The sequence below is a fragment of the Sus scrofa genome, chromosome X (genome assembly GCF_054392235.1).
Source record: "Sus scrofa isolate SSC_HxYL_T2T_F1_AM1 chromosome X, Sscrofa_HxYL_maternal_Yorkshire_Landrace_v2.0, whole genome shotgun sequence".
NCBI classification, from domain to species: domain Eukaryota; kingdom Metazoa; phylum Chordata; class Mammalia; order Artiodactyla; family Suidae; genus Sus; species Sus scrofa.
In genome coordinates this window covers 125,354,401-125,367,328 of record NC_139401.1, presented here as the reverse complement: position 1 = coordinate 125,367,328, position 12,928 = coordinate 125,354,401, and the positions used below count along the sequence as shown (strand labels likewise).

Genomic DNA, 12,928 nt, shown 5'->3' with positions numbered 1-12,928 from the left:
AGGTTATTACAAGATTAAAACTATGGAATGCTTCACGAATTTGCGTATCATCCTTGGGCAGCGGCCATGCTAATCTTCTCCGTATCGAAATGGAATCTATTCTTAAGCTTCCATATTCACATTTGAAGTGAATAGTTCTTCATAATTTTGCAAATACAGTAAATTATTCTACTGTACATGCAGCACATTACATTAACTTTATTAACATTTAGCGTTTTAGCTATAGAAAAACTACATTTTAGGCTCCTTGTATCATTCCAAGTTATTCCCTTATCTCTCTAAACCTATCTCTACTCTGCGGCCTCCCTCTGCTCTTCTTCCACAGCCTTGTAACTGGGAGCCCTCCCTCCAGCCCTTCTATACAATCCTTGGGACATGAACTTGAGGGCCTGGGAGGGTGGATGAGGATCCGTGGTCACTGCCAGGGACATTGTGCTGCCTGACTGCAGAGGGCACCAGTGTGGCCACCACTAGCCTACACAACCCTTTTATTCAAATGAGAGAAAGGTGCCCCATTGGGACAGATGGGTTGGAAAATGATGCCCCTCTGGGTTAACAAATTGGAAAAACACCCCTTCTTGTTGGACGTATTAGAAATGCGAACCTTCTCTGGACTTGCACAGCCCTGGGGGGCTCACGGCACAGCAAACTGAGATTGATTTTCAGGCCTTTCTGCCCACTGTCACTCACCAGGGCCCTTTGTGCAGCACAGAGGAGACAACCATACACAGCAGTCCTGTGAGCAGTCCTTCTGGGAGCTTTTCCTTCTGTCTTGGCTTTCCATCCTGGACCTATTATACCACTGAATTCAGAGTTCTATGAGCCAGAAGGCTGCCGTTGTGTCTCTTTCCTTCCCCTTTGCATATTGCTGAACACCTGCTATGAGCAAGCCACTGCTCCTTACCCATCCTCATCCATCACAAACACAGGGGCTTGTTTGTCTCCCTAAAGCTCACATATGAATGTTTCATTGCTTGTCAGCTCCAAGACCTTTGTCTTCCCTAAGCATCAAGCACAGAACTTGAGTCCTGGCCAGGACATCAGAAGTCCTGGCTTATGGCCCTTATTCTAACACTAACTTGTTTCATCTGAGCTTGGACAAAACCTAAGACCTCTTCTAAGACACTTTCTATCCCTAAGCTTCTGTGATCTGGGGCTCTGGGCCCCAGTGTTGGTTTAGTCATAGAGACAGAAAATAGAATTGTTTGCCTCTTAAGATTGAGAAGTAGTTCCCTGGAAAAATCCAACTTTCTCCTGTAATCTTTTACTCTTTTTTTTTTTTTTTTTTTTTTTGTCTTTTTAGGGCCTCACCCTCAGCATATGCAGGTTCCCAGGCTAGGGGTCTAATCGGAGCTACAGCTGCCAGCCTGCGCCACAGCCACAGTGATGCCAGATCCAAGCCGTGTCTGTGACCTACACCACAGCTCATGGCAATGCCAGGTCCTTAACCCACTGATCGAGGCCAGGGATCGAGCCCGCATCCTCATGGATGCTAGTCGGGTTCATTAGCTGCTGAGCCACAATGGGAACTCCCACCTTTTACTTTTAATCATATGAAAAGATGCTTACTTCATGTAAAACTAGCGATACATAAAGAAAAAGCACAACAAAATAGGAGTTTTCAACGATCGTACTGAAAAAGATCAAAATGCTTGATAACATGTTGTGTTGTCAAAGGAACAGGAGAAGGGATAAGCTCATATATCATTTGTAGGAGTACAGATGGATTTAACTTTTATAGAGGTAAATTGTCGATGTTTATCAAAAGATAAGAATGCATACATGATTTCTGACCAAGCAATTCAACCTCTAGGACTTGTTTCTTGAAAAATATACTATTCCATTTGCCTAGTCCATTTATTCTCCCATTCTCCTAGGAGACCATCTCATATATTTCCCTCTCCCCTCAAATTCCCAGCATTTTCCCACCACCTCACACCCAGGTGATGGCCTTGTTTCTTCTTTCACTGAGAAAATACAAATGGTCAAAAAAGAACTTCCACAGGCTCCCACTGCTACACCCCCCTTGTACCTGCATGTCCGAGTCCTATCCTCTACGTTCCTGCCTGATGCTATAGATGAACTATCCATGTTAAAGCCACTGTACCAGTGAAGGGACAGAAAGTGAGAGAAGTAAAAGGTGAGACTTGGGACAGTAAACTCAGGCTGTCAGATTTAGGGAATGAGTGAGTAATATGGTGATATCACTTGTTGCTCTTTTATTCAATTATACCAACAATAATTTCTGGTTTTTTATGACAGTATAGTGAAAAATGACAGTGCTATCCAAGAGATGAAAACCTAGAGAGGTGATGATATAGCATATGCTATACCTAAAAGACACATCAAATGAAATACAGGGAATATGGATTTATAAAATTCAATCCCAAATTGCCCTGTAATCAATTCCCTTTTATACACTACCGCACAAATTGAGGCAATAAATGCACCATTTAATCAGAAAAGTATGGCCACTCTCTTTTCAATCAAATAGATTGCAAGTGTCACAGTGAGTCAGGAATTCAGATTCTCAGCAATGCAGGAGGCAGATGGAATAACAGGTACTCAGGAGGTATTTAGTGGGTATTTGTTTACACAAACTGTGCAATCCAGTCTCGGTTCTTTTTTATTTGCTTAAAACGGCATTTCCGATTTCTTCAGGTATATCTGATTTTTCTTTTCTATTCCCCTATGGGAATTATGATTAACAGATATGTCACTGATACACAAAGTCAAAACAAAATCATCATGAGCATTTCTTTCCTTTCCTTTTCATTTTAAGCAGCTATTCCATATGCACCAGCTCTCGCTAAAGTAGTTTTAATTGTGTATATAGCCAGCCACCTGCATTTCTCTGATAGGTAGAATGACTATTTTTGCAATGTATAAGTTTCTACCAAACAGCAGGCACTACCCATTAGGTATGCAACTGCATATTAACTAAGGTGTTATTTAGTGTCAACTAATGATGATGGTGACAGTAAGTTATAGTCAAATAAATGTTTCAGGTCAGTGTTTTTCCAAAATGTGGGGAGGATATGCCTTGAGCTGCTTCACGATACCAATCGCGTAACGATGAATCAGAATATAATGTAACTTAGTATGACAGAAATAGCAGAGTGTGTCTTATGACACTTTTCTGTTACACACACACATACATTCTGGGTTGTGAAAGCCATCGTTCCAGGCGCTGGTCATCTTCCCAACAAGCTATGCAAATGTAGTGTCATGAAATGAACATACTATTCTGGTTGAGGTCTTAACAGTGCTGATGAGAAAAGGACAACCACCTTCTTTTTTCTCTAGATATTTATTCTTATTAGTCCAGCCTGTGATAATATTAGAAGGTTTTTTTGAATATAGATCACACTATTTGCACACATCAAGCTTGTGGTCAGGCTGAAGCTCTTTCAAGTGATATGATCAAGTTGAAATTAGTACTAGATAAAGTGAACCATGATGTATCATCATCATATTAGAGCCAGAACTTGAAATAGAACCCACATATCCTGATTCCTACTCCACTATTCAAATATACCACATCACAAAGATCTGAAATACAAATTTATCTGTTCTACTAAAATTAAGTTAGAAAAAAGGACTATATTGCCATGTAAGTAGAGTTGTTTTTTCATGTAGCCATTTTAGGACCAATTTGAAATAAGCAAATATAGGCAAAAATGAGGTGGGAAACAAAATTTTAAAAACTAGCTACTGAGAAAAAGTAGCTGGAATGTTTGTTTCTGGGTTATCTAGTTTGGTTATTTCGATATCTGGATATCTCGATGAACAGTGATTCCATTTCTTCAAAAGTATACACAAATATCAAAACAAAGTTGTAAAAAGTCATTCTCGTGGCTTGGCGGAAACGAATCTGATTAGTATCCATGAGGACACAGGTTCAATCCCTGGCCTCGCTCGGTGGGTTGAGTGTATCCAGTATTGCCGTGAGCTGTGGTGTAGGCTGCAGATGCGGCTTGGATCCTGTGTTGCTGTGGCTGGTGTAGGCCGGCAGCTGTGGCTCGGATTCGACCACTAGCCTGGGAATCTCCATATGCCGCAGGTCGGCCCAAAAAAGACCAGAAAAAAAAAAAGTAATTCTCTAAAATTTAAATTGAAAGAACATCCCCTTGATCATTCGGTGTTCACTTAAGGAGTATTTTCTCATAGTTTCCGTATCTGGCTTACCCAGTTTCACGAACATCTACCAACGTTCAATACAGCTCTTCCCATCAGCAGGCATGCTATGGAATGCCCTCTCTCCTCGACTCCTGGCTCTTGGAACCAATAAGCTAAGTCAAAAATTAGTTTTTAGTGCATAAATCAAACAGAACTAAGAAGGTCAGTATGGTAGGAAAAAATAAAATGTTTCATTATCCATTCCCACATCAAAGAGAAACAGCTGTTAGCTGGTCCACTCTTTAGGATTATCAGAGCTACGTCCTCTCTTACTTATCAGCACATATATTTGAAATCTGACTATAATGGTTTAAAGGCTCAGTTCTACCACCCTTTCCTACTAACCCACACCCACAAGACATTTAGAGAGTCGTGCAGATGGCTGTACATCTTTTCCGTAAAATAGTCACATGATTAAGACATGATGGGTCCCAGTTAAACTTTATTCCTAAATTCATATATGTTCATATGTCTACTTGCCATGAGCAGCTTGAGGAAAGGCTTCAACTTAATTGGCTCTATCAAAATGATAAAACACGATTATCAGCAGTGGAAGAAGGTAGCTGGGGGGACAAAGATGTGTTCACGAAACTGAGAAGGTACTAAGAAAGTTCTTTCTATCAAGCAGTAAACCTACCAGTCCAATTTGTCAGATTCAAGTTTACGTGGAAGTTACGCTAGCAAATGATAATTTGATTTTTAAGAGCAACGTTAAATGGGACTTAATGCAATTAAAGATGATGGTGACGAATATCCAGGGCTTAAAAAATGGAGCTGTTTTCATCAAATTACACTGGGCAACAGACAGCTTATTTATTCACTTGCTTCATTTTGCAGAGAAATTCGAAGGCTCTAAAACAGAGTTCTGTGAGCAAACTGTTTTCTTAGATAAAACATTCCCCATCACCACACACATTGACATGGTTAAAGTTATTCCTGCTTTACAACACAGACAGCTCTCCCACCCATGCCAACTGCCTCCATCTGACGAAGAAACAAGATCCAAGCCCACTTACGTGCACCCTTGTGCAGCAATATCAGGGAATGTTAGGGGAAAATATTCACTGCAGCACAAGACTCCTATTTGAGAGGCAAGCCTGTAATAAAAGTAGTCTGCATATAATAGCAATAATAATGCAACATATATGATCGTATAAGCCTGATCTTATAAGAGTTCTAAGATTTCTGATAACCTGCTTAAGAAAATCTAAAGTAAAAACATTAGGTAGTACAGGACTGTTAAGGCACACTAGCCAAGTCATACACAGAAAGGCCCAAGAAACAAAGAGAAAAGAGACATTTACTGAAGCAGATGGGCCTTATCACACCCTACAGAAAAAAATATTTTAAACATTATTTCTAACGCAGGGTAAAAACTTTTTGACACTCTTTAATTTTGAGGAAAGTGGGAACACAATTTTAAAATTCAAGTTTCGACATCATTTTTTGACAATCAGTATATATTAATCCCTCATAATGCCACTGTTCACACCTTATCTTTTCATACTTTTTTCTGATCCGCTCTGTCTACGCTTTTACTACTCGATAATTAGTAACTCAGTAACAGTTTACCTAATTATTAATTATAAAATACAAAAGATTAGTATTGAAAAGAAGAGATTAAGTAAAAATGAAAGTTGGAAAAGCTATTCTTAAAAGGAAAGTAAAGAGTAAGTGTAGGAGTTGCCGTTGTGGCACAGCAGTAACAAACCCGACTAGTATCCATGAGGATGTGGGTTTGATCCCTGATCCCATTCAGTGCGTTAAGGATCCAGCGATGCCGTGAGCTATGGCATGGGTTGCAGACGGGGCTCGGATCCTGTGACGCTGTGGCTATGGTGTAGGCCGGCAGCTGCAGCTCCGATTCAACCCCTAGCCTGGGAACGTCCATATGCCGCGGGTGTGGCCCTAACAAGAAAAAAAAAAAAAGAGCAAGTGTGGTAGCCATGAAATCTCTTCTCTTTCTTGTGCCTCTCAGAACTTGGACTACAGGGAGTGCATGTCACTGATGGTTCCAGCTGCTGTGCTCTGAAATCTATCACTGAATTTTCACTGAAGCCAAGCTTTCGGTAAGCTACTCCTAGATAGTGACCGAACAAGGCAGAGATCCCAGGGCTGGCCCATTCCTGGCAGACGCGGGACTCCTCCCACAGCGAACTAGTTCGAGGACCCGCCCCCACACCCGACCCCGCCCCAACCTGGCCTTGCCAAACTTCCTTAAACCTGCCTGAAGATTCTTTCACTCCTTCCTTCCCTCTCTAGCTCCTTCACAAAGGTCAATCTGTACCATGATCTTTCAGTTCTCCCAGCCTCTTCCGGCAATCTTAACGTTTTCCCTTACAGGCATTCTCCCTAATAACTCTCTGCATGTCTAATCCCATCTGGCATCTGGCTTCGTGGGGACTTGAACTTGCACCCATGATACCAAGAGTGGTCTGAGAAAACAGGGAAGAAGATGAGGATTTACTGACTCACTCGCTACCCAGTAGAGGAAGAGGACACCATCCCGGTGCTGGCACAGGCATGGTCTCTGGCACATAGTGGTGGTGCAAGTGCTGACCTAGGAAATGTCCTCGGGAAGGGAAATGCTGTTGCAGGTGTGAAGATTCAGGCCGCCCATTAGAGATTTGGTAACCCAGTCACAGCTCCTGGGAAGCCACACATAAAAAAGAAACCAAGGATGAAAACAACTGGGCAGAGGTACTGCAGAGAAGACAGACCCCTCCCCTAAAAAATAGTTCCAGCAGGTTACTAAGCAAACAAAGACAAAAGCAAGAATACCTTCCAAGAGGGGCGATGAGAATCCATATTTCCTACAATATATTACCTAAAACGTCCAATTTTCAACAAAATCTTACAGAACACAAAAAAGGAAACAAGGAAGAACACCCCCATAAACGAGAAAAAAAGGAGCCAATAAAACATATCTCTATGGGCCAAGAAGATGGACAAAACTTTAAAGCAGATAGTACAAATATTCTTATAGAGAATTAAAGGAACCACTACTTAAATAACTAATGAAAATATCATGATAATTAGCCATGGGACAAAAAATATCTATTGAGAATCAATTTAAAAGAATCAGGTTGCAAAGTACAATAAATTTTATCGAAGTATAGTTGCTGCACAATATTATGTAAGTTACAGGTATATAATATAGTGATTCCTTTTTTAATTTTTAAAGGTCATGCTCCATTTATAGTTATTAAAATATTGGCTATTTTCCTCACGTTGTACAATATATCCTTGTAGCTTATTTTATACCTCAAAGTAAAATAATTGAAATTTTTAAAAACCAAATCACAAAATGACAGAGATAAATCCAGTCATGTCAATAATTACATCAAATGTAAAAGAATTAAACATAAATCAGAAGACATATTCTGGAGTTCCTGTCATGGCGCAGTGGTTAACAAATCCGACTAGGAACCATGAGGTTGCGGGTTCGGTCCCTGCCCTTGCTCAGTGGGTTAACGATCCAGCGTTGCCGTGAGCTGTGGTGTAGGTTGCAGACGCAGCTCGGATCCCGCGTTGCTGTGGCTCTGGCGTAGGCCGGTGGCTACAGCTCCGATTCAACCCCTAGCCTGGGAACCTCCATATGCCGCGGGAGTGGCCCAAGAAATAGCAACAACAACAAAAAGACAAAAGACCAAAAAAAAAAAAAAAAAAAAAAGAAGACATATTCTCAGATTGAGTTTAAAAATACAAATCCAGGAGTTCCTGTCGTGGCGCAGCAGAAACGAATCCAACTAGAAACCATGAGGTTGTGGGTTCAATCCCTGGCCTCGCTCAGTGGGTTAAGCATCCGGCGTTGCCGTGAGCTGTGGTGTAGGTTGCAGACGCGGCTCAGATCCCACGCCACAGCCACAGCTCTGATTAGACCCCTAGCCTGGGAACCTCCATATACCGTGGGTGTGGCCCTAAAAAGCAAAAAAAAAAAAAAATAATAATAATAATAATAAAATAATTAATTTTAAAATAAAAATAAATAAAAATACAAATCCAATTAAATTCTGTCTATAATAGACACACTTTAGATTTGAAGACACAAGTAAGTTGAAACTAAAAGGACAGGAAGAGATATGTACAGAGCAACCGAAAGAGAACTTGTGTGGCTATACTAATGTCATACAAAAGTAATTTTAAGAAAAAATTTTAAGAAAAAAATTACTAAAGAGGAACATTTTATAATAATAATAAACTATAATAATAAAATAATTCATCAGGAAGCTATAACAATTAAAAGAAATATATACCTAACAACTCTAAATACATGAAATAAAGAGCTGACAGAATTGAATGGGGGAAATAGACAATTCAACAGATAGAGACTTCAATATTCTCCTCTCAATAACTGAAAAAAATCAGCAAAGCTTACAAGACTACAATAACAGTAGCAACAAATTACACCCGGAGTTCTCCTGTGGCTCAGTGGTTTAAGAATCTGGCATTAAGGATCTGGTGTAGTCACTGCAGTGGCTCTGGTTGCTGCTGTGGCATGGGTTTGAGCCCTTGCCTGGGAACTTTCACATGCTGCGGATGCAGAAAAAAAAAAAAAATCAGACCTAACATCTAAAGAACACCCCACCCAACACCAGCAGAATACATATTATCAAATGCAAATAGTATATTCTCCAGGACAGATCTTACACTAGCTCATGAAGCAAATCTCAATGAATTTAAAAGAAGTAAAATTATACTTAGTACGTTTACCAACAAAACTGGAATTAAATTAGAAGCCAACAACAAAAGAAAATTTAGAAAAGCCACAAATATTTGGAAATTAAATAATATAAAGAACCCACAGGTCAAATGTCAAATAATAAATCACAAGGGAACATAGGATATATTTTACTTATATTTATTTTTAATTTGTTATTGAAGAATAGTTGATTTACCATATTGTATTAGTTTCTGGTATATAGCAAACATGCATATGTTCTTTTTCATATTCTTTTCAAAAAGTTATTACAAAATATTGAATACAGTTCCGTGTACTATATAGTATATCCTTGTTGCTTATCTATTTTATAAAAAATTCTGGTTTCAGAGTTCCTGACATGGCACAGTGGAAATGAATCCGACTAGGAACCGTAAGGTTTCGGGTTCAATCCCTGGCCTCTCTCAGTGTGTTAAAGATCCAGCATTGCTGTGAGCTGTGGTGTAGGTCACAGACATAGCTCAGATCTGGGATTGCTGTGGCTGTGGTGTAGGCCAGTGGCTACACTTTCAATTCGACCCCTAGCCTGGGAACCTCCATATGTTGCAGGTGTGGCCCTAAAAGGAAAAAAAAAGAGCTGCAGCTGCCAGCCTATGCCACAGTCACAGCAATGCCAGATCCAAGGCACGTCTGTGACCTACACCACAGCTCATGGCAATGTCAGATCCTTAACCCACTGAGCGAGGCCAGGAATCAAACTTGCATCCAAATGGATACTAGTCAGGTTTGTTACCACTGAGCCACAACGGGAATGCCTGGGCTTTGTTTTAAAGTCTGTTTTCTCTGACATGAGTATTGCTACCCTGCTTTCTTATCATTTCCATTTGTATAAACTATCTTTTTTTATCCTTTCACTTTCAATCTATAGGTGCCCTTTGCCCTAGAGTAGATCTCTTACATGCAGCATACTGTAGGCTCTTGTTTTACTATCCAATCTGCCACCCTATGTCTTTTGATTGAAGCATTTAGTCCATTGACATTTAAGGTAAGTGCAGATAGACATGTATTTATTGCCATTTTGAACCTTGTTTTCCAGTTGATTTTGTATTTCTTCTCTGTTCCTTTCTTTTCTTTTTGTTTTTCCTTTTTCAGGTTTTTTGTTTTGTTTTGTTTTGCTTTGCTTTTTAGGGCCACACCTGCAGCATACGGAGGTTCCCAGGCTAGGGGTCAAATCGGAGCCACAGACACAGCAATGCAGGATCTGAGCTGCATCTGTGACGTACATCACAGCTCACAGCAATGCCAGATCCTTAACCCACCAAGTGAGGCCAGGTAGAGAACCTGCATCCTCATGGATCACAGTCAGGTTTGTTAACCACTGAGCCACAAAGGGAACTCGCCTTTTGAGGTTTGATGATTTTCTTTTGTATTATGCTTGAGTTCTCTTCCCTTGTTTTTTTGTGAATCTATTGTATGTTTTTGATTTGTGGTTACCATAGGATATATATTTTTTTTGGTCTTTTTTTTTTTTTTGTCTTTGTTGTTGTTGTTGCTATTTCTTGGGCCGCTCCCGCGGCATATGGAGGTTCCCAGGCTAGGGGTCGAATCGGAGCTGTAGCCACCGGCCTACGCCAGAGCCACAGCAACACAGGATCCGAGCCACGTCTGCAATCTACACCACAGCTCACGGCAACGCCAGATCGTCAACCCACTGAGCAAGGGCAGGGACCGAACCCGCAACCTCATGGTTCCTAGTCGGATTCGTTAACCACTGCGCCACAACAGGAACTCCACCATAGGATAGATTTTAAATTGAACTAGATAAAAAACACAATACATTGAAATGTATGGGATGTAGCCAAAGGAGTGCTTAGAGGAAAATATATAGCTTTAAACATCAGCATTATAAAAGGAGAAAAATCTCAAACCCTTAACCTAAGCTTTCACCTTGAGAAATTAGAAAAAAAGAAAGAAAACTGAACCCAAAGGATTCATAAAGAAGGAAATAACAAGAGTGAAAGTAGAGTTGGAGTAAACAGAAAAAGAAAAACAATAAAATCAATGTAACCAAAATTGGTTCTTTGAAATGATGAACAATAATTGACAACTTTTGGTAAAACTAAACAAGAAGAAAAGAAGATATGGATTACTAAAATCATGAATAAAAGCAAGGATGTCACCATTGACCTTACATAAATTAAAATGACTATGAGCCACTACTATGAACAACCGTATGCAAACAAATTAGAAAATTGATATGAAGTGGAAAAATTCCTAGAAAGATGCAAACCACTGAAATTGACTAAAGACTAAATAGAAAATCTGAATTGACCTATAACCAGCATAGAGATTAATTTTAATGATTCAAAAACTTCCCACAAAGAAAAATTCAGACCCAAATGGCTTCACTTGTGAATTTTCCCAAATGTTTGAAAAGAATTAACACCAATTTTGCACAAATTCTTCCAAAAAGTAGAAGATGAAACATTTCCTAGTACATTCTATGAGGACAGTATTACTTTGATACTAGAACCAAAGACACCATAAGAAAATAACACTGCAGACCAATATCCTTTATAAATATAGATGCAAAAATCCTCAACAAAACATTCACATACTTACTCTAGCAACATAAAAAAATGGTCTAGATGCCCCAGCCAATAGGATTTATCACAGATATGCAAGGTTGGTTCAAAATACAAAAATCAGCCATTGTAACACACCATGTTAGCTGATATAAAGGGAAAAATGACATTATCTCAATAGAAACAGGAAGAACTTTTGACAAAAATCCAAAACTTTCGTGATAAAATTAAAAACTAGTCATGATAAAAAAAAACACTTGTACAAATCTAAGACTTGTACTTTGAAAACTGTAAAACAATGCTGAGAGAAATTACAGAAGATCTAAACAAATGGAGAAATATTCTATACTCATGAATTGGAAAACAATATTGTTAAATGGAAATTCTCCCCAAATTGATCAATAGCTTCTATGCAATCTCTATCAAAAATTTTTTCCTAGCCCAGGAACTTCCACATGCTGCAGGTGTGACTATTGGAAAAAAGAAAAGAAAACTAAACCAATGGAGCCAGATAGAAAATCTTTAAATATTTAGTGCATTTAAAATCTTAAAATATGACATATGGCATTCTATTTCAGTAAACTTGGATGGCTCATTTAATAAATGGTATTGGCTCTCGTCCTAGAAGAAAAAGGCCCCTTAACTCACATCTTATGTAAGAATTATAGGTAGATTAAATATTTCAATGTTTTAAAATAAAATTGAAAATTTTGAAAAATTTAAAAAAAAAATTTACTTAAAAAAGTCAATTATTTTATGGAAGTTGACAAGCTGACCCTAAAATTTATGTGAAAATGAAAGAGACCCATAATAGGCAAAATAATCTTGGAAAAGAACAAAATTGGATGATTTACATTTCCCAGTTTAAAAATTTACTGGGAAGCTACAGCAAATGTCAAGTAGAAAATAACTTGGCCACACCAGCCAGAATGGCCAACATCCAAAAGTCTACAAACAGTAAGTGCTGGAGAGGGGGTGGAGAAAAAGGAACCCTAGTACACTGTTGGTGGGATTGTCAATTGGTGCAACCACTGTGGAAAGCAGTATGGAGATGCCTCAGAAAACTAAACGTAGAACTACCATTTGATCCAGCAAGCCCACTCCTGGACATCTATCCAGAGAAAACCATGACTCGAAAAGACACATGTACTCCAATGTTCATTGGGGCACTATTTTCAATAGCCAAGACATGGAAACACCCTGAATGTCCATCGACAGAGGAGTGGATCCAGAAGATGTGGTACATATACACAATTCAATATTATTCAGCCATTAAAAAGAACGAAATACAAATACCGGCATTTTTAGCAACATGGATGGACCTAGAAACTATCATGCTAAGTGAAGTCAGCCATACAATGAGACACCCACATCAAATGCTTTCACTGACATGTGGAATCTGAAAAAAAGACAGACGGAACTTCTTTGCAGAACAGATGCTGACTCACAGACATTGAAAAACTTATGGTCTCCGGAAGAGACAGTTTAGGGGGTGGGGGGATGT

General features: G+C 39.2%; 1 protein-coding gene and 1 pseudogene across 2 annotated transcripts in view; both read right to left on the bottom strand.

The window, feature by feature from the left end:
- The window catches only part of LOC110257749 (uncharacterized), a 643,664-nt gene that overhangs the window by 60,173 nt on the left and 570,563 nt on the right, over positions 1-12,928 (bottom strand). The window lies entirely within an intron of this gene.
- LOC146394802 (U6 spliceosomal RNA) lies at positions 17-129 on the bottom strand (annotated as a pseudogene).